Source organism: Bubalus bubalis, chromosome 16, assembly GCF_019923935.1.
Source record: "Bubalus bubalis isolate 160015118507 breed Murrah chromosome 16, NDDB_SH_1, whole genome shotgun sequence".
NCBI lineage: Eukaryota > Metazoa > Chordata > Mammalia > Artiodactyla > Bovidae > Bubalus > Bubalus bubalis.
Window position 1 is genome coordinate 16,941,848 of NC_059172.1, and position 18,591 is coordinate 16,960,438.

The following is an 18,591-nucleotide window of genomic DNA, read 5'->3' on the forward strand; positions in this document are numbered from 1 at the left end:
GGGCATCAAAATAATTGTGTCTGGTTCTGCTCATATATGTAACAGGGCAACTAAAATTGTCAGCAAAGAGATGGTACAGACCCATGTGAACATCTTCCACTCTAAGAATAAATACGTCACCCAATGTCAGCATGAAGAAGTCAGAGAAGACACGGACCTTAACCCATAATCCCATAGAAAATGGAGTAATTTCTAAGCAGTGTTCCCTTTTTGCAGGAAGCAGCCCTCTGTAGGAAGCACCTTTCTGAAAAAGGCACTTGTCTTGTCATTTTAACTAAACTTTACATTTTAACCAAACTTTAAAGTTTCCCATGCTAAGAACCTCTGGCCCAAGAACCTCTTTGAAGTCTTTGATCATATATAAACTTCACCTAATCTGTTGATTGATTAACAGAGGATTAGCTCATTTCCCATAATTCCCCTTTGGTAATCTCGTGAACAGATGATGTGAAGAAAGAGCATCTAAAAAAGAGAGGTGAGAAGTCCACAAGCCTGCATGCTGTGGGGGATGGTGAAGAATCCAACCCTATATCGGTGACTAACTGAGATTACATCCCTTTTTTGGCTTTAAAAGCTTTCACAGCCCAGCAGAATTTTTAGTTTTTGGACGTGAGTCTGCCTTCTCCCTAGGTTGCCAGCCTCCTGAATAAAGCAAGTTTTCCTTTCTAAACAACTCTTGTCTCTAGAGTATATTGGCTTTCAAGCAGCAAGCAGCAGAACCTAAGTTCCATCACAGTCTGGAAGTCATTAGTTCTTTTACTCTCACATCTGATCCATTAGCAAGCTGTGCCACCTCTTCAGGGAACACTTCAGAGACCAAATATTTTAATTACAGCAATACTCCCAGCCCTGGGCACCCTCCACCCTTTTGTAATGTCTACACAGGATCATCACCTAGCACGCTACATGATCAACTCAAGTATTTGGTTTCTGTGTTCCATCCTCAACTCAGCAAGCCCTTCGAAGCCTTAATAGAAAGTAAAGCTCCATGAAAAGCTTTCTTGTAATACTCTTTCTAGTTGGGTAGTTCTTCTACCTACTTGTGATTTGTTTGTGATAGTTTCTTCTAGCTGTGATTTATTCAACTCTATATATTTAGGCCATGAAACACTGCCTGGCACACAGGAGGTAATCAAAAAATATTTGTTGAATTAACTATTAATATTAATAATGTCATTTAATTATTGAATAAGCAACAGAATAATATTTATTTCAAATTTGGGCTTCCCTGGTGGCTCAGTGGGTAAAGAATCCACCTGCAATGCAGGAGATGTTGAGTTCAACCCTTGGGTCAGGGAATATCCCCTGGAGGAGGGCATGACAACCCACTCCAGTATTCTTGTCTGGACGCCTGGAGAATCCCATGGACAGAAGAGCCTGGTGGGCTACAGTCCATAGGGCTGTGAAGAGTCTGGAGTGATTGAGCATGCCCACATGAAAATTTGTTTAGATAAAGCCATTTTTGAAAAAAAGAACAAAATAAAGTGCCGCAAGAACTTTCCTCTTATACATTTGCAAAATTCTGCCCTTTCCTCCTCTTTAATGGCAAAGCAATAATAGTAATAGTTTCTTACTTTAGAAATAGGGTAAGTTTCTGAGGCTCCTGCTCTTTTCTTTCATATTGAAACAACCCCACCTTGTGGAATAAAGGGTAAGTTGGCTGAAGATTCAAGTATCCTGGCAGCATTTTTGCAACTACAGATATATAAGGCATCATGTATCTTTGGCTTTTAAAAGTCTCCGCTGATTTCTCAATGTGTCATAATTACAGTGGGTGGAGGTGCTGGAGACACAGGCTGTTTAATGTCCCAACTGACCCACTCCCTAAGGTGATGTTTGAACAGCAGATTCAAATGATTTTCTCTTTTTAGATTAAAAAAAATAATATATTCCTCTGCCTCATAGTTGTGCCTGAATACTGACATTTGTTCTAGTTTATTTTCCTAGAGAAATGCCACAGTTTCTCATAAAATGCACATACACTTTAAGAGGTATAACTATATAATAATAGATGAAACCAGAGTGGTATGGGGCTTCCCAGGTGGTGCTAGTGGTAAAGAACCTGCCTGCCAGTGCAGGATAAGTAAGAGACACTGGTTCAGTCCCTGGGTTGAGAATATCCCCTGGAGAAGGGCATGGAAACCCACTCCAGTATTCTTGCCTGGAGAATACGATGGACAGAGGAGCCTGGCAGGCTACAGTCCATGGGGGCACAAAGAGTCGGACACGACTAAAGTGACTTAGCATGCACGCAGAGTGGTATAGCTAACCAAGATGGAAAGTTCTGCATTGACTAGGGAAATCACCTACTGTACCCTTGGAGCAATTCCTACTAACCAGAAACTTCCTAAGAAGCAATATTTTCTGGATTATATTGCACCATGAGGAGTACAAGCTCCAATTTAAGCTAAAAGTCCTTTAAGAAAATAGCCATTGTCCCATGCAGTGTTAACCACCATGCAAGCTCCAGTGATGCTTTTTTTTGAGACTCTAATGTTGATTATTTTGATGAATGGACTATAGCAAGTGAAGTACTCAAGAAGAAAAAGATATTACAAATTTTCAACTTCATTAAGTTAAAAAATACATTTTAAAGCAATACATGTTAAAATTTCTTAACAAAGAATAAAATAAAGCATATTTTCCAAACCGAGGTATATGGAATAAGGGAAAATATATCAATCCAAAAGAAGTCAAAAAAGGAGAGTGTGGGGAAGAGACATTTAGAGAACAGAAGGGACAAAGTATGGAGAAGGCAATGGCACCCTATTCCAGTACTCTTGCCTGGAAAATTCCATGGACGGAGGAGCCTGGTAGGCTGCAGTCCATGGGGTCGCTAACAGTCAGACTTGACTGAGCGACTTCACTTTCACTTTTCACTTTCATGCATTGGAGAAGGAAATGGCAACCCACTCCAGTGTTCTTGCCTGGAGAATCCCAGGGATGGGGGAGCCTGGTGGGCTGCCATCTATGGCGTTGCACCGAGTCGGACACTACTGAAGCAACTTAGCAGCAGTAGCAGCAGCATAGCAAGTGATATATTAAAAATAGAACTCTACATTTAAATTATTAATACCACTGTGGATTATTCACTCAAAATTATGTTTTGGTTAGAAACCATTTGCTTTATTTTTGAGTAAACAGAAATGAGTAAACTCATGCACAGGATGTTATTGTTAATTTTTGAAATAATTCTCCCTTCACATTTTTACTTTAAGATTTGTAAGTAAATTCTCAAAGAAATAAATTTACCCAAAGTTCTATAAACTTAAAAATATATTCTAATCTTCCATGTTACCTCTCTCATGTCATAAAAAAGCAATTTTATACAGTTAAATGTTCATATTTTATTAACATTTTAACCTCGCTCCTAAATATTTATAATAAACATTTTCTGGCACTATAAGTAGTCTTCTGCCATAAGGGTGGTGTCATCTGCATATCTGAGGTAATTGATAATTCTCCCAGCAATCCTGATTCCAGCTTGTGTGCTTCATCTAGCCCGGCAATTTGCATGATGTATTCTGCATATATGTTAAATAAGCAGGGTGACAATATACAGCCTTGATGTACTCCTTTCCCGATTTGAAACCAGTCTGTTGTTCCATGTCCAGTTCTAACTGTTACTTCTTGACCTGCATACAGATTTCTCAGGAGGCAGGTCAGGTGGTCTGGTATTCCCATCTCTTGAATAATTTTCCACAGTTTGTTGTTATCCACACAGTCAAACCCTTTGGCATAGTCAATAAAGCAGAAGTACATGTTTTTCTCAGAGAAGGCAATGGTACCCCACTCCAGTACTCTTGCCTGAAAAATCCCATGGATGGAGGAGCCTGGTAGGCTGCAGTCCATGGGGTCGCTAAGAGTTGGACACAACTGAGCGACTTCACTTTCACTTTTCACTTTCATGCATTGAAGAAGGAAATGGCAACCCACTCCAGTGTTCTTGCCTGGAGAATCCCAGGGATGCGGGAGCCTGGTGGGCTGCCATCTATGGGGTTGCACAGAGTTGGACACTACTGAAGTGACTTAGCAACAGCAGCAGCAGATGTTTTTCTGGACTTTCTTGCTTTTTTGATGATCCAATGGATGTTGGCAATAAGGAAATAAGTCCTGATTGGAAGGACTAATGCTGAAGCTGAAACTCCAATACTTTGGCCACCTGATGCAAAGAACTGACTCATTGGAAAAGACTCAGATGCTGGGAAAGATTGAAGGCAGGAGGAAAAGGGGACAACAAGGATGAGATGGTTAGATGGCATCACCTATGGGATGGATATGAGTTTGAGTAAGCTCCAGGAGTTGGTGATGGATAGGGAAGCCTGGTGTGCTGCATTCCACGTGGTTGCAAAGAGTAGGACACGACTGAGTGACTGAACTGACTGCTAAGCAGTCTATTTCTATGTAATATTTATTGATTTTTAAATATTACATATAATGATTCCTCCAATTAAAATTCATTTCTAATTTCTTACTACTATAGTAAGAGCATAAGTTATTATCATTTTTATGACTGTATTTTTATTTACCAAAGTTATTGGATAGAACCAAAGAAAGAATAGAACAAACACATATTTAAACCCAGTGCCCATGTATCAAAACATCATACATACTAGAGATTAGGCTTTTCTCACTAATCCAGTCCCTATAAATTCATTGCAAGTCTGTTAAAAAGAAAGATTTTTTTTTTTTTCCTCACCAGTGCTTGTGGATCAAATTAAAATTGTAAGGGCCATTATAGCTAAGCTACTCTCTTTCTGCAGGGTGGTAAGAACTAGTAAAATCTCAAGAGTCAGAGGCCTAACATTTTAAATCAACTATACTTCAATAATTTTTTTTTTTTTAAGAGTAACGGGAAAAAAAAAAAGAGTATGGGGTCTACAGTTGATTTCCCATACCCATCAGCATTAAGGTAGGTTGTTGAACAGTTAGATCAGATAGTGTACGTAAAATGTTTTGAACCATGTTTGGCACACAGGAAGCATTCAATAAATGTTATTATTACATATTTTTTACATCTACATTTGTTCAAAGATACAAATATTCTCCTTGGATGCGTTACTTATTTTCAAACATTTTATATTATTTTTTCCTGATTTTGGAGCAGTAAGAGATTTTGCAAAGAATATCTTCTCCAACAAAGGCAGACATAGCTGGGGCTAGAATTCAATCATGGAAGCACTGTTTGTCTTTCCCCTTTCCACCTGCAGTCTATGTAAACATGAAATAAATTCATTAATCCTGAACTATAATAAATTCCAAATTGTAGAATCAGATCAAAAATATAACTGGATTTTTACATTTCAGGTAAAAATATGACTTAATCTTACAGTCTTAAGGCCAAAAAAAAAAAAAGGAGAAGAAGAAAAAAACTCATATCAAAAGATTGCTTGAATAAATGCAAATCTGACATTATTATAAATTTCAAGGAAATGAATTATGAGATTTTAGTCATAAAGTGACATTAGTGTAACCTTCAGAATCCATAACTCTTGAAGTTTCATTTAGTAGTGTTGAGCATTGTTCATTTCGTGGTAACAGCAGACTCTTTCCCTGTGGTGAGTGAGCAAACAAAAATGATAAAAGTCAATCAGGAATTCAGGATCACAATGTGGGTTCTATTAATTTACTTCCATGACACATTTAGGTCATTTTTAAATCTCTCTTCACCTTTGACAAAGTGTACACACCACTAGACATCACTATGGGGTATCACTTGCACCACGGCTATGAATTACTTGGAGAAAAGAAGTAGCATCAATTTTTTATAAATGTAATTGATTAATGGGTTCATATCTAGCAAATTTCAGGAAGCCTAAAAGAGAGAGTTTAGGCGTGCAAACACAAATTATGTCATTACTGAATCAGCCTCTCCTGCTACTCACTGCTTCACAATCCTCCCTTCCACATCAGTTTTTGGTACAATTTTAATGACTAAAAAAAATGCTCTTTCATTTCCGGTTTGCAATTTAAGGAGCAATGCAATCACATCAGAAATTTAATGAAAAATGTCTCTTTAATTTTCTCACACAGAGCATGACTATAATATAATGAGACTGCTGTGTCCTCTATCAACTCAGAAGTGTTCACAAGGCCTTCTCAAAGGCATTTCAGATGAAGACAAATCCCTCTAACATTTTTAGGCAATCTTGCTAAAGGCAGTAAATACAGTGTAGTACTTAAGAGCATGAACCATGGAGCCTGTTCACAGGAGTTCTTGGCCAGTTCCATCATTATCCAGTTGGCTGTTTTCCAGCTTTAATGAGGTATAATTAAAATAAATATTGTATATATTTAAGATGTATAACTTAAGGTATATACACTGTGAAGTGATTATTACAATCAAGCTAATTAACATATCCATTGCCCCATATAGTTACCCTCTTTTGTGTGTGTTTGGTGAAAACACTTAAGATCTTTTAGCAAATTACAGTATAGATTCTAAAAGTGGAGAAAAACTTTAGCTCTTGATGGAAGGAGATGCAAAGAATGTGTGGCCATTTTGAACAACCATACAGCTGTTTAATGACAGGACCTACTCCCATCTCTCTTCTCTGGTACAATCTTCTCTCTCTTTCAAATATGACATTTTTAGGAGTATTTTTTTTTAATTGAAGTATAGTAGATTTCAATGTTGTGTCAATTTCTACTGTACAGCAAAGTGATTCAGTTATACATATACATATATTCTTTTCCATTATGGCTTATCACAGGATATTGAATAGAGTTCCCTTAGCTATACAGTAGGACCTTGTCATTTATCCATTCTATATACAAGAGTTTGCCTCTGATAATCCCAAACTCCAACTCCATCCCTCCATCACCCATCTATCCCTTGGCAACCACAAGTCTGTTCCCTAAGTCTGTGATTCTATTTCTGTTTCATAGATAAGTTCATTTCTGACATATTTTAGATTCTACTTATAAAGTATTTGTCTTTCTACTTCTGACTTACTTCACTTAAAATAATCATCTCCAGGTCCACTCATGTTGCTGAAAATGGCATTATTTCATTCTTTTTTATGGCTGAGTAGTATTCCATTGAATATATGTACAGTATAAATCCAACTATGATTTTTAAATGTGATGGCATTGCCAAGAGTTTTCAGGACTATCTCAGTTTCTTTGGACTCATTCTTCAATGAGTCTGGCTAGACATTGACTTTAGATTGCTCGTCTATACCAGTGCTCTAGGAGTAGGCACAAGTGGCAAGTTCCTAAAGAGTTGCTCTAGCCTGAGATAAAATTTAAGAAAGATTCTCCTTTCTAGTGTTGAGAAACTCAATTTTCCAAGGCCCACAGTTAACACAGAAAAGGAAAATTCATGGAAAACACAGAAATATCTAAGATGGGAGATAGTCAGTACCCCCTTGCTCCTCTCTCTATGGATAGCGGCCAGCAAAGACAATCTCTGCCTTTGCTCTGCTAGTCCTTATTCAGCAAAGAGTAATGGTTATGTTTAATCTCCTCAACCTAATCAATGGAGATTCAGGACAGTTCCTGTCACAAGTTTTATTCACCAATGAAACTACATAGGAATATACAATGGGAAAAATGAAAAACAAACATAAAAAGAAAATTGATGCAAAAACATTAATGTAAATAGCTTAAGAATCATAGAAAATATTTATCAGATACATTTACTTGTTAATGATGATTATTTCAATTGATCAATTACGATTTGAATATCAATCCTTTCATTAGACACCAAGATAAAGATTATTTGTTATTTTCTGGGATAGAGACTCACTTAAAAACTGTTTCTTGAATGGGTACATCTAAATCCACAACTTCCAATAATAGATACAGAGATACAAACCACACTAAGTCCACAGCAAAGATGCCACAAACAGGTCTATGAAACATTTTATAATAGGCAACCTGAGGTATGCACTTAAATTATCTATGATGAATTTCTCTGTAAAATATTTTAAAAGAGGCCATCTCTGCTTTCTTGTAAAGTTTGGGTTTTTTTAGACTTAATTTTAAAATGATCCTCATTCAACATATTGATATTCAGTCAGGCTTCCTTTTTCTTGAACTTCTTTGGCTATCAAAATCATGAACAAAAGTTTAGGTTTCATTTCCCACAATGACACATTTCCTAATGTAATTGCTAAAAAGTAGATGAAATTCCTCATTAAAAAAAGAAACTTATCTATGTGTTTTATGTGTATTTCTCTCACTTGACCTATTTTGTAAACAAATATCTCTTGATATTCTTCTTTCTTTGCCATATGATTTTGTTACAATTTGGCAAATATCCCCTAAGACTTTCACAATGGACAAGAAAACCACTCTAGGCTTGTCAGCTCCACCTCCTTGAGACTAATGACCATTTTTAAATGCCTGCAACACTCTGCTAAAAGAGAAATATGCCTCTCATTCTATGCCAAGTGTAAACAAAACAGAAACAAAAGAAACAAGAATTCAGGTCAGCATGAGCAGCTCTACTATACAACTGATTATAATCCACATCTTAAAAGTATTTTTTAATAGGGGAAAATAAAATGTAATAATCAGATCTTAACTCCTCATTGTGGAATAACTGTCAAAATGCAACAGGCTTCATTTACATAAAGAGAACAGTCTAGGGAACCACTTGCCAAGAAAAAAGAAAACTCACCCTACCACCAAAATCTGGGGGAGTGGGAATTTGTAACACTGTTCCAGCTTGATTCCATAATCTTTATGAAGCAGTGACTGTTACCTGTTCCATTCCTTCCACTTTTAAAATGAAATGACCTATTTACAATTATCTTGTCCTTATTTTATCATGTTATGAGTGTGTAGGCAATTAAGAGGGTGGACAACTTGTCTTTTTATAAACATCTGGATCATGAGAAACTGAACTATATCTGGATTTACGTAAATCACAAGTACCTGGAATCCAAGTCCAATAGAAGATTTAATCAACAATGGTGTGGGTCACTGAAGGGAAATGGATATGCACAAAAGGTATTTGCCTGTGGAAAAAGTCATCAACTGGCCAGAGGGAAGACTATGAAAAAGTAATTTTATTTATGGCTCCAATCTTCATGCCTTTCTCCACTCATGCTATTTTTGGTACCCTTCTACTTGGCCTCTGGGTTTGGCCAAATGAGTTACATGGACCAACAGGCTATTAGCAACCTTGTCACAAACAGAGGTTTAAACTTGTCACAGAAGGTTAAAAAGAACTTTATGTTTCTTCTTCTTCTCCCCTTGATTTTCCATTAAAGTATGTTCAGACCTGCCAGATATAGGTTGAGTTTTAATAATCAGAGGCATTAAACCAAGAGGAGAATTACTTTAATTAGCCAAAAAAATTTCTAAACATCAGATAAGTCTCCCTAAGTAATGCCATGTACCTAAAAAAATGCCTAACCAAAGGATCATCTGCTACTGCTTTATTGATTACTCCAAAGCCTTTGACTTTGTAAATCAAAACAAACTGGAAAATTCTTCAAGAGATGGACATACCAGACCACCTTACCAACCTCCTGAGAAATCTGTATGCAGGACAAGAAGCAACAGTTAGAACTGGACTTGGAACAACAGACTGGTTCCAAATCAGGAAAGGAGGATGACAAGGTTGCATATTGACACCCTGCTTATCTAACTTATATGCAGAATACATCATGCAAAATGCTGGGCTGGATGAAGCCCAAGCTGGAATAAAGATTGGCAGGAGAAATATCAATATTTCTTCATTGATCAATATTTCAATCAAATATCAATAACTTCAGATGTGCAGATGATACCACCCTTATGGCAGAAAGTGAAGAACTAAAGAGCCTCTTGAGGAAAGTGAAAGAGGAGAGTGAAAAAGTTGGCTTGAAACTCAACACTCAGAAAACAAAGATCATGGCGTCTGGTCCTATCACTTCATGGCAAATAGATGGGGAAACAGTGGAAACAATGGCTGACTTTATTTTGGGGGGGCTCCAAAATCATTGCAGCCATGAAATTAAAAGACGCTTACTCCTTGGAAGGAAAGTTATGACCAATCTAGACAGCATATTAAAAAGCAGAGACATTACTTGTCAACAAAGGTCCGTCTAGTCAAGGCTATGGTTTTCCCTGTAGTCATGTATGGATGTGAGAGTTAGACTATTAAGAAAGCTGAGCAGTGAAGAATTGATGCTTTTGAACTGTGGTGTTGGAGAAGACTCCTGAGAGTCCCTTGGACTGCAAGGCAATCCAGCCAGTCCATCCTAAAGGACATCAGTCCTGGGTGTTCTTTGGAAGGACTGATGTTGAAGTTGAAACTCCAGTCCTTTAGCCACCTGATACAAAGAGTTGACTCATTTGAAAAGACCCTCATTTTGAGAAAGATCGAGGGCAGGAGGAGAAGGGGACAACAGAGGATGAGATGGTTCGATGGCTTCACCGACTCAATGGACATGGGTTTGGGTGAACTCCGGGAGTTGGTGATGGACAGGGAGGCCTGGCGTGCTGCAGTTCATGGGGTTGCAAAGAGTAGGACATGACTGAGCAACTGAACTGAATTGAACAATGGAAACAGTGGCTGACTTTATTTTCCTGGGCTCCAAAATCACTGCACTTGGTGATTGCAGCCATGAAATTAAAAGATGCTTACTCCTTGGAAGGAAAGTTATGACCAATCTAGACAGCATATTGAAAAGCAGAGACCTTACTTTGTTAGCAAAGGTCTGTCTAGTCAAGGTTATGGTTTTTCCAGTTGTTATGTATGGATGTGAGAGTTGGACTGTGAAGAAGGCTGAGCGCTGAAGAATTAATGCTTTTGAACCGTGGTGTTAGAGAAGACTCTTGAGAATCCCTTGGACTGCAAGGAGATCCAACAAGTCAATCCTAAAGGAAATAAGCCCTGAATATTCACTGGAAGGGCTGATACTGAAGCTGAAATGCCAATACTTTGGCCACCTGATGTGAAGAACTGACTCACTAGAAATGACCCTGATGCTGGGAAAGTTGAAGGCAGGAGGAGAAGGGGACAACAGAGGATGAATGGTTGGATGGCATCACCGACTCGATGGTCATGAGATTCAGCAAGTTCTGGGAGCTGGTGATGGACAGGATAGCCTGGTGTGCTGCAGTCCATAGGGTCACAAAGAGTTGGACATGACTGAGTGACTGAACTGAACTGAAAGGATAGTCAATCAGTAAACTTCTGAGCAGAGGCAAATGGGTGATTTAAACCACTGAATTGCCTACTAATCTTTATGCATCATTATTTTAATAACTAACTGATGCACTCTCTCAAACCAGGTTTCTCACCTGTCTCCACATTATCACCTATAAATTACCTGAACAAGAAATCCACTAAACATCTTCATGATTATAGTCTTTCTCCTCCTCACCACCACACTCACATGCATCCTTTCCCCATCATTCACAAGTAGTGTCAATTCTACTTTCACAGTGCATTTCTTTAACTATTTTACTCTATTCCTACTGTCATTCTAAGCTGATTTCATAATATTAAAATTCTTTCTTTGTAATACCCACCCCATGTCTACTCCCTGTCCCCTATCCTGTATCATTCTTTCATAGGTCAAGAACATTTTTCTAAAAAGGATTTCATCATGTCACACTGTCAGGCTTCAATATTTCTGGTCAAACTTATAACTTGGCTTGCTATTGGAAAGTCTACTATCCAGCCTCATCTTCAGACACACAATAGCCTTCATCTATGCTGTAGCATATATAAATTACTAACCGATTTCCAAATACACATGACTAGTTTCCTCTGTGCCTACTGTTCACTCTACCTAGAACTCCACTCTCCAAGTCAGTAGCCATTAACCACATGTGACTATTTAAATGTAAATAAACTGAAATGAAATAGAATTTAAAATTCAGCTCTTCATTCACACCAGCCATGTTTCAAGGTCTCAAGAGCTACAGGTGCCCAGAGGTTACCATATTAAGTAATGTAGATTATAAAATAGTTTTGTTATTACAGAAAATTCTATAGTTGATATAAAATGTTTTCTCTCTTATAATAAATGCATGCTCTGTTGAACCAGCCAGAATGTGGGGCCCAAACTGTATTATTTGATATTCATGCCATCATTCCCATTGACAAAATATAGAGGAAAAACAGGAAATCCAGGGATAATGAGGCATGGATTGACACCTTTGCCAGGTGTCAAAAGGGCTCATGAAGGAACTAGTTATACAGAATTAAGCAGAAGATAACTAGCAAGTTTTATAACATGTGACTAACCAGAAAGTGAAGAGGAACTAAAAAACCTCTTGATTAGAGTGAAAGAGGAGAGTGAAAAAGTTGCTTAAAGCTCAACATTCAGAAAACGAAGATCATGGCATCTGGTCCCATCACTTCATGGGAAATAGATGGGGAAACAGTGGAAACAATGTCAGACTTTATTCTGGGGGGCTCCAAAATCATGGATGCAGATGGTGACTGAAGCCATGAAATTAAAAGATGCTTACTCCTTGGAAGAAAAGGTATGACCAACCTAGATAGCATACTGAAAAGAGGAGACAGTACGTTGCCAACAAAAGTCTGTCTAGTCAAGGCTATGGTTTTTCCAGTGGTCATGTATGGATGTGCGAGTTGGACTTTCACAGTCCAACTGAGAAAGCTGAGCACCGAAGAATTGATGCTTTTGAACTGTGGTGTTGGAGATCCAACCAGTCCATTCTAAAGGAGATCAGCCCTGGGTGTTCTTTGGAAGGACTGATGCTAAAGCTGAAAACCCAGTACCTTCAGCCACCTCATGTGAAGAGTTGACTCATTGGAAAAGACTCTGATGCTGGGAGGGATTGGGGGCAGGAGGAAAAGGGGACAATAGAGGATGAGATGGCAGGATGGCATCACTGACTCAATGGACGTGGGTTTGAGTGAACTCAGGGAGAGTTCACTAAAGGAAAGACATTCATAGTTTGCTTGCCATTAACATATGGAATCAACACAATTGGTAATAAGAGTATCAATCAGGTAGCAATATCCTAGGAGGAAAACCAAGTGCTTTATTTAACAATACAACAATATGGTGATGGACAGGGAGGCCTGGCATGCTGCGATTCATGGGGTCGCAAAGAGTCAGACACAACTGAACGACTGAACTGAACTGAACTGAATCTTAAAATTGTGATTCAGAGCAATTCAAAGGTATCCTAGCCCTACTGATTTGATCTCATGGGATTAGCTTTCAGAAAATCCCCAGTAAACTCTGGCTGCTGTTGTGATCATTTTTCAAGGCCCAAATTCAAATTTCACCTTCTCTCATATTTCATGTCATCTCTTCCCTCTGAAATCACCATGTCAAACTTCATCTGGAATTAATTCTTATATTTATAGCTGTTGTTCTACTTTGATTTATCATATTATATTGAGATCACATATTGGTTGAATTAAATAGAATTTAATGGATCTCAAAAATTATTTACTAATCCTTATGAGGCTCTATAGAATAAATGTAGATTAAGAGAGTGACAGGAACCATGCTGAATATTATACATGTAATTTTTATTATAAATAAATTATATAATAAATTGCTATGTATTATATTGATAATACATTGTCTATATATTATTTGATGACATATATTACCTATGTTTTCTCTCTCTCTCTCCCTGTCTCACAGTGATGACTAGAATATTAAACAGACTGCTGACTCAATCAGATGAATCTTGTTTGAGAGGCTTTTCAGAAAATCCCACATTTTAAAAGAGGTTATATTCAAAGATAATGGCTATTAACTCATGTGGATGAATGTTGTTGAAGAATTTCAACAACTTTTAAAGACTGGGGACATTCTGTGGTAGAAGTGTCTTCTAGTAGCCTTCTAATTACCAAGTATGGAGGGAGTCCAGCACCGACTATGGGAAGAAATCTAGACACCAACTTTGATGTGACCCTACTCTTTCAATCAACTAAAAATACAGGTTACAAAACATGCAAACCAAAAATTCTATTTAAGAGAATTCTAAAGCTTGGGGAGCCATTCCTTATAGACTTTGTCTACCCATACAATGAACATTTTGACTGTGGCTACATTTCAAAAAGAAATCAAAGCAATGCTAATGCTAAATCACTTCAGTCGTGTCTGACTCTGTGCGACCCCAGAGAAGGCCTCCTACCAGCTCCTCTGACCCTGGGATTCTCCAGGCAAGAACACTGGAGTGGGTAATCAAAGCAAAGCAATGAAATTTATTGCATTTCATTAAGTGCTATAGAAGCATTAATCCATCACTTGCTAAAGGAAAGACATTCATAGTTTGCTTGCTGTTAACAAATGGAATCAACACAATTGGTAATACGAGTGGCAATCAGGTAGCAATATCCTAGGAGGAAAACCAAGTGCTTTATTTAACAAAACAACAATATGTCAGAAAAAGATCTCATCAGAAAAGACAGATATTACTAAAAAACAAAAGCAAAAAATCCAAGCCCAGGTACTTTACGTTACACTCTGTCTCTGGATTTTACTTCTTTTTTACAACCTTTACCTGTACTTATGACTAAGAGTATTGGCTCTCATTTCTGAAATCTCACTGTGATACTTCTGTATCTTGCACTTCACATTCAAGACTCTAGTTATAGTTGGACATGTATTATCTCTTCTATGTGCTCTTTAAAGGATAGGTAATTCTTTAAACCATTGTATTCTTTGTGGTTCCTATGCCTGGCACAACTGAGATACTGAATGAATGTCAGCTGCATTAAGCAACTATTTATGTATGTAAAATATTAGCTTTTTCATACTATTTTAGCTAGCTAGACACTCTGTATGAAAAGTAGATAGTATAGTGATTAAGAACAAACACTAGGATCAGTATTAAAATATCCATCCTTTTGGTTCTTAGATGGGCAAGGCATTCAATGTCTCTGAGCTTCAATCTCATTTCTTAAGTGAAATTAATAATTATTCTGAATCCAGTACAACTGGTAATATAGATCCAAGTTCAGAGGCCAGAGAACCAGGAACATAGGTATATAATATGGTGCTATCCATCTCAAAAACAGAGCAGAAAGTACACTTCACATGGAGAGAAGCAACGTGGAAGGCCTAGAGTTTACTCTGCGTTTCCTCGACACGTCCTTAAATTCTGTCCAGGCCTCTACTCCACTTTTGGTAACAACTGTTTTCTGGCCTGGCCTCCACAATAAAGGACAGAAGATGGGCACAACCAAAATAAAGGACAGAAACTGTAAGGACATAATGGAAGCAGAAGAGACTGGGAATAGTTGGAAACAATACACAGAAGAACTCTACAAAAAAGGTCTTAATGAACCAGATAACCACAGTGGTATGATCACTTACCTAGAGCCAGACATCCTGGAATGGGAAGTCAAGTGGGCCTTAGGAATCATCACTACAAAGTTAGTGGAGGTGACAGACTTCCAGCTGAGCTATTTCAAATCCTAAAAGATGACACTGTGCAAGTGTTGCACTCAATACGCTAGAAAATTTGGAAAACTCAGCAGTAGCCACAGGACTGGAAAAGGTCAGCTTTCATTCCAATCCCAAAGAAAGGTAATGTGAAACAATGCTCAAACTACTGCACAATTGTATTCATCTCACACGCTAGCAAAGTAATGCTGAAAACTCTCCAAGTGAGGATTCAACAGCATGTGAACCAAGAACTTCTAGATGTCCAAGCTGGATTTAGAAAAGGCAGAAGAACCAGAGATCAAATTACCAACATCCATTGGATCATTGAAAAACCAAGAGAATTCCAGAAAAACATCTACTTCTGCTTTATTGACTACACCAAAGCCTTTGACTATGTGGATCACAACAAACTGTGCAAAATTCTTAAAGAAATGGGAATACCAGACAACCTTACCTGCCTCCTGAGAAATCTGTATGCAGGTCAAAAAGCAACAGTCAGAATTAGACATGAAACAATGCGCAGGGTACATCATGCAAAATGCTGGGCTGGATGAAGCACAAGCCAGAATCAAGATTGCCAGGAAAAATATCAATAACCTCAGACATGCAGATGACACCACCTTGATGGAAGAAAGTGAAGAGGAACTGGAGAGCCTCTTGATCAAGGTGAAAAAGGAGAGTGAAAAAGTTGACTTAAAGCTCAACAGTCAAAAAATGAAGATCATGGCATCCAGTCCCATAACTTCATGACAAATAGATGGGGAAACAATGGAAACAGTGACAAACTTTATTTTCCTGGGTCCAAAATCACTGCAGATGGTGACTGCAGCCATGAAATTAAAAGACGCTTACTCCTTGGAAGAAAATATCTGACCAACCTAGATAGCATATTAAAAAGCAGAGACATTACTTTGACGACAAAGTTACGTCTAGTCAAAGCTATGGTTTTTCCAGTAGTCATGTATGGATGTGGGAGTTGGACCATAAAGAAAGCTGAGTACTGAAGAATTGATGCTTTTGAACTGTGGTGTTGAAGAAGACTCTTGAGAGTCCCTTGGACTGCAAGGAGACCAAACCAGTCAATCCTAAAGGAAATCAATCCTGAATATTCTTTGGAAGGTCTGATGCTGAAGCTCCAATTCTTTGGCTACCTGATGCAAAGAACTTACTCACTGGAAAATACCCTGATGTTGGGAAGGAATGAAGGCAGGAGGAGAAGGGGATGACAGAGGATGAGATGGTTGAATGGCATCACCAACTCATGAACATGAGTTCAACCAACCTCCAGGAGTTAGTGATGGACAGGGAAGCCTGGCATGCTGCAGTCCATGGGGTCGTAAAGAATCAGACACACTGAGCAACTGAACTGAATAATTATTCTAGGGTTTTGAAGAATAAATGAAACACTAAAGGATTATTTAAATTAAGGAATTTTAAACTATTATTATGATTATTTAGATCCAACTTACACTTCCCATTAACATCTTCCCTAATGCTAAAATAATATTTTGGGAATTAAAATGATTAAAGATATGAACTTCCCTTGTGGTCTATTGACTAAGACTCTGAGATTCCACTGCAAGGGATGTGGATTTGATCCCTTTTGGGGAACTAAGATTCCTCATGCCCTGAGGCACAGCCAAAAAAAAGATTAAAAATACTAGTCATAACTGGCCATTTGGGGTTTATTTGTTAAAAATTTGGGGATATTAAAGAAGTGATAACTTTTCATCTGTTAAAATAGAGTAAAAGGAATGAAAATTGCCTGATATATAGGGTAAAAAATTCAAATAGAGTGCTTTGGGTTTCAAGGCAGTTCATCTTTACATCAACCACTTAAATAACCCAACTTGGCTAAGATGAGTTATTAATTTCATTTCAGTTATGCGGGACTATCTATAACTGTATCTTCCGTAGTTGCAGAGTCAGCTTGACCAGCTCGATGCTCATGCCAGAAAAGCCAAATGAATAACAGATTTTCCATGAGCAACTTTCCAAATTTCTTGCAATAGTAATTTGCTTAAAGGTGTAATGTGCCACCAATAATTAGACTGGTTTGAATTCTGATAGTGCACGGTAGCATCTGCTGATACCATCTCTTCCTCCTAATTACAATTATTAGAGCCTCTTTGACTTTTTCAATTTCCAATTCCAATGTACTGGTTGTTCAAAGCTGTTTGAGCCATTAATATGCTTGTTATCCAATCACAGATTAATTCTCTCAAGAATGAACTGGGAGATAACTGGGTGAGGCAACAGCTTCACCATAAATATATGAAAGATATTTAGGTGAGAAAGTTAAGTGTGGAAGAGTGTGGATGTGTATACATGTCACACACATATAACATATATTTAACTTTAAAAATTAGACAGATAGACACACATACACCCAATAAACATATATTTAACTTCACTGAAAAACCGGATTTATAATGTTTGTTGTTGTTCAGTTGTTAAGTCATATCCAACTCTTTGCAACCCCATGGACTGAAGCATGCCAGGCTTCCCTGTCCTTCACTATGTTACAGGGTTGTTCAAATTCATGTCAATTGAGTTGGTGATGCCATCCAACCATCTCATCCTCTGTCGTCCCCTTCTCCTCCTGCCCTCAGTCTTTTTCAGCATCAGGGTCTTTTCCAATGAGTCGGCTGTTTGCATCAAGCAGCCAAAGTATTGGGAACTTCAGCATCAGTCCTTCAAATGAATAGTTTGGGTTGATTTTCTTTAGGGTTGATGGCTTTGATCTCCCTGATATCCAAGGGGCACCACAATTCAAAAGCATCAATTCCTTCAAGCTCAGGTTTCCTTATGGTCCAGCTCTCATATCTGTATATGACTGCTGAAAAAAAGATAGTTTTGACTCTACACAATTTTGTTGCAAAGTGATGTCTCTGCTTTGTAATATGCTGAAAAGGTTTGTCATAGATTTCCTTCCAAGGAGCTAGTGTCTTTTAATTTCATGGCTAAGGTCACCATCTGCAGTGATTTTGGAACCCAAGAAAATAAAGTCTATCACTGTTTCCATTGTTTCTCCATTTATTCACCATGAGTGATGGGACCAGATGCCAGGATCTTAGCTTTTGAATGTTGAGTTTTACGCCAGATTTCTCACTCTCCTCCTTCATCTTCATCAAGAGGCTCTTTAGTTCCTCTGCACTTTCTGCCATTGGATATGATATCTGAGGCTGTTTATATTTCTCCCAGCAATCTTGATTCCAGCTTGTGAGTTATCCAGCCTGGCATTTTGCATGATGTACTCTGC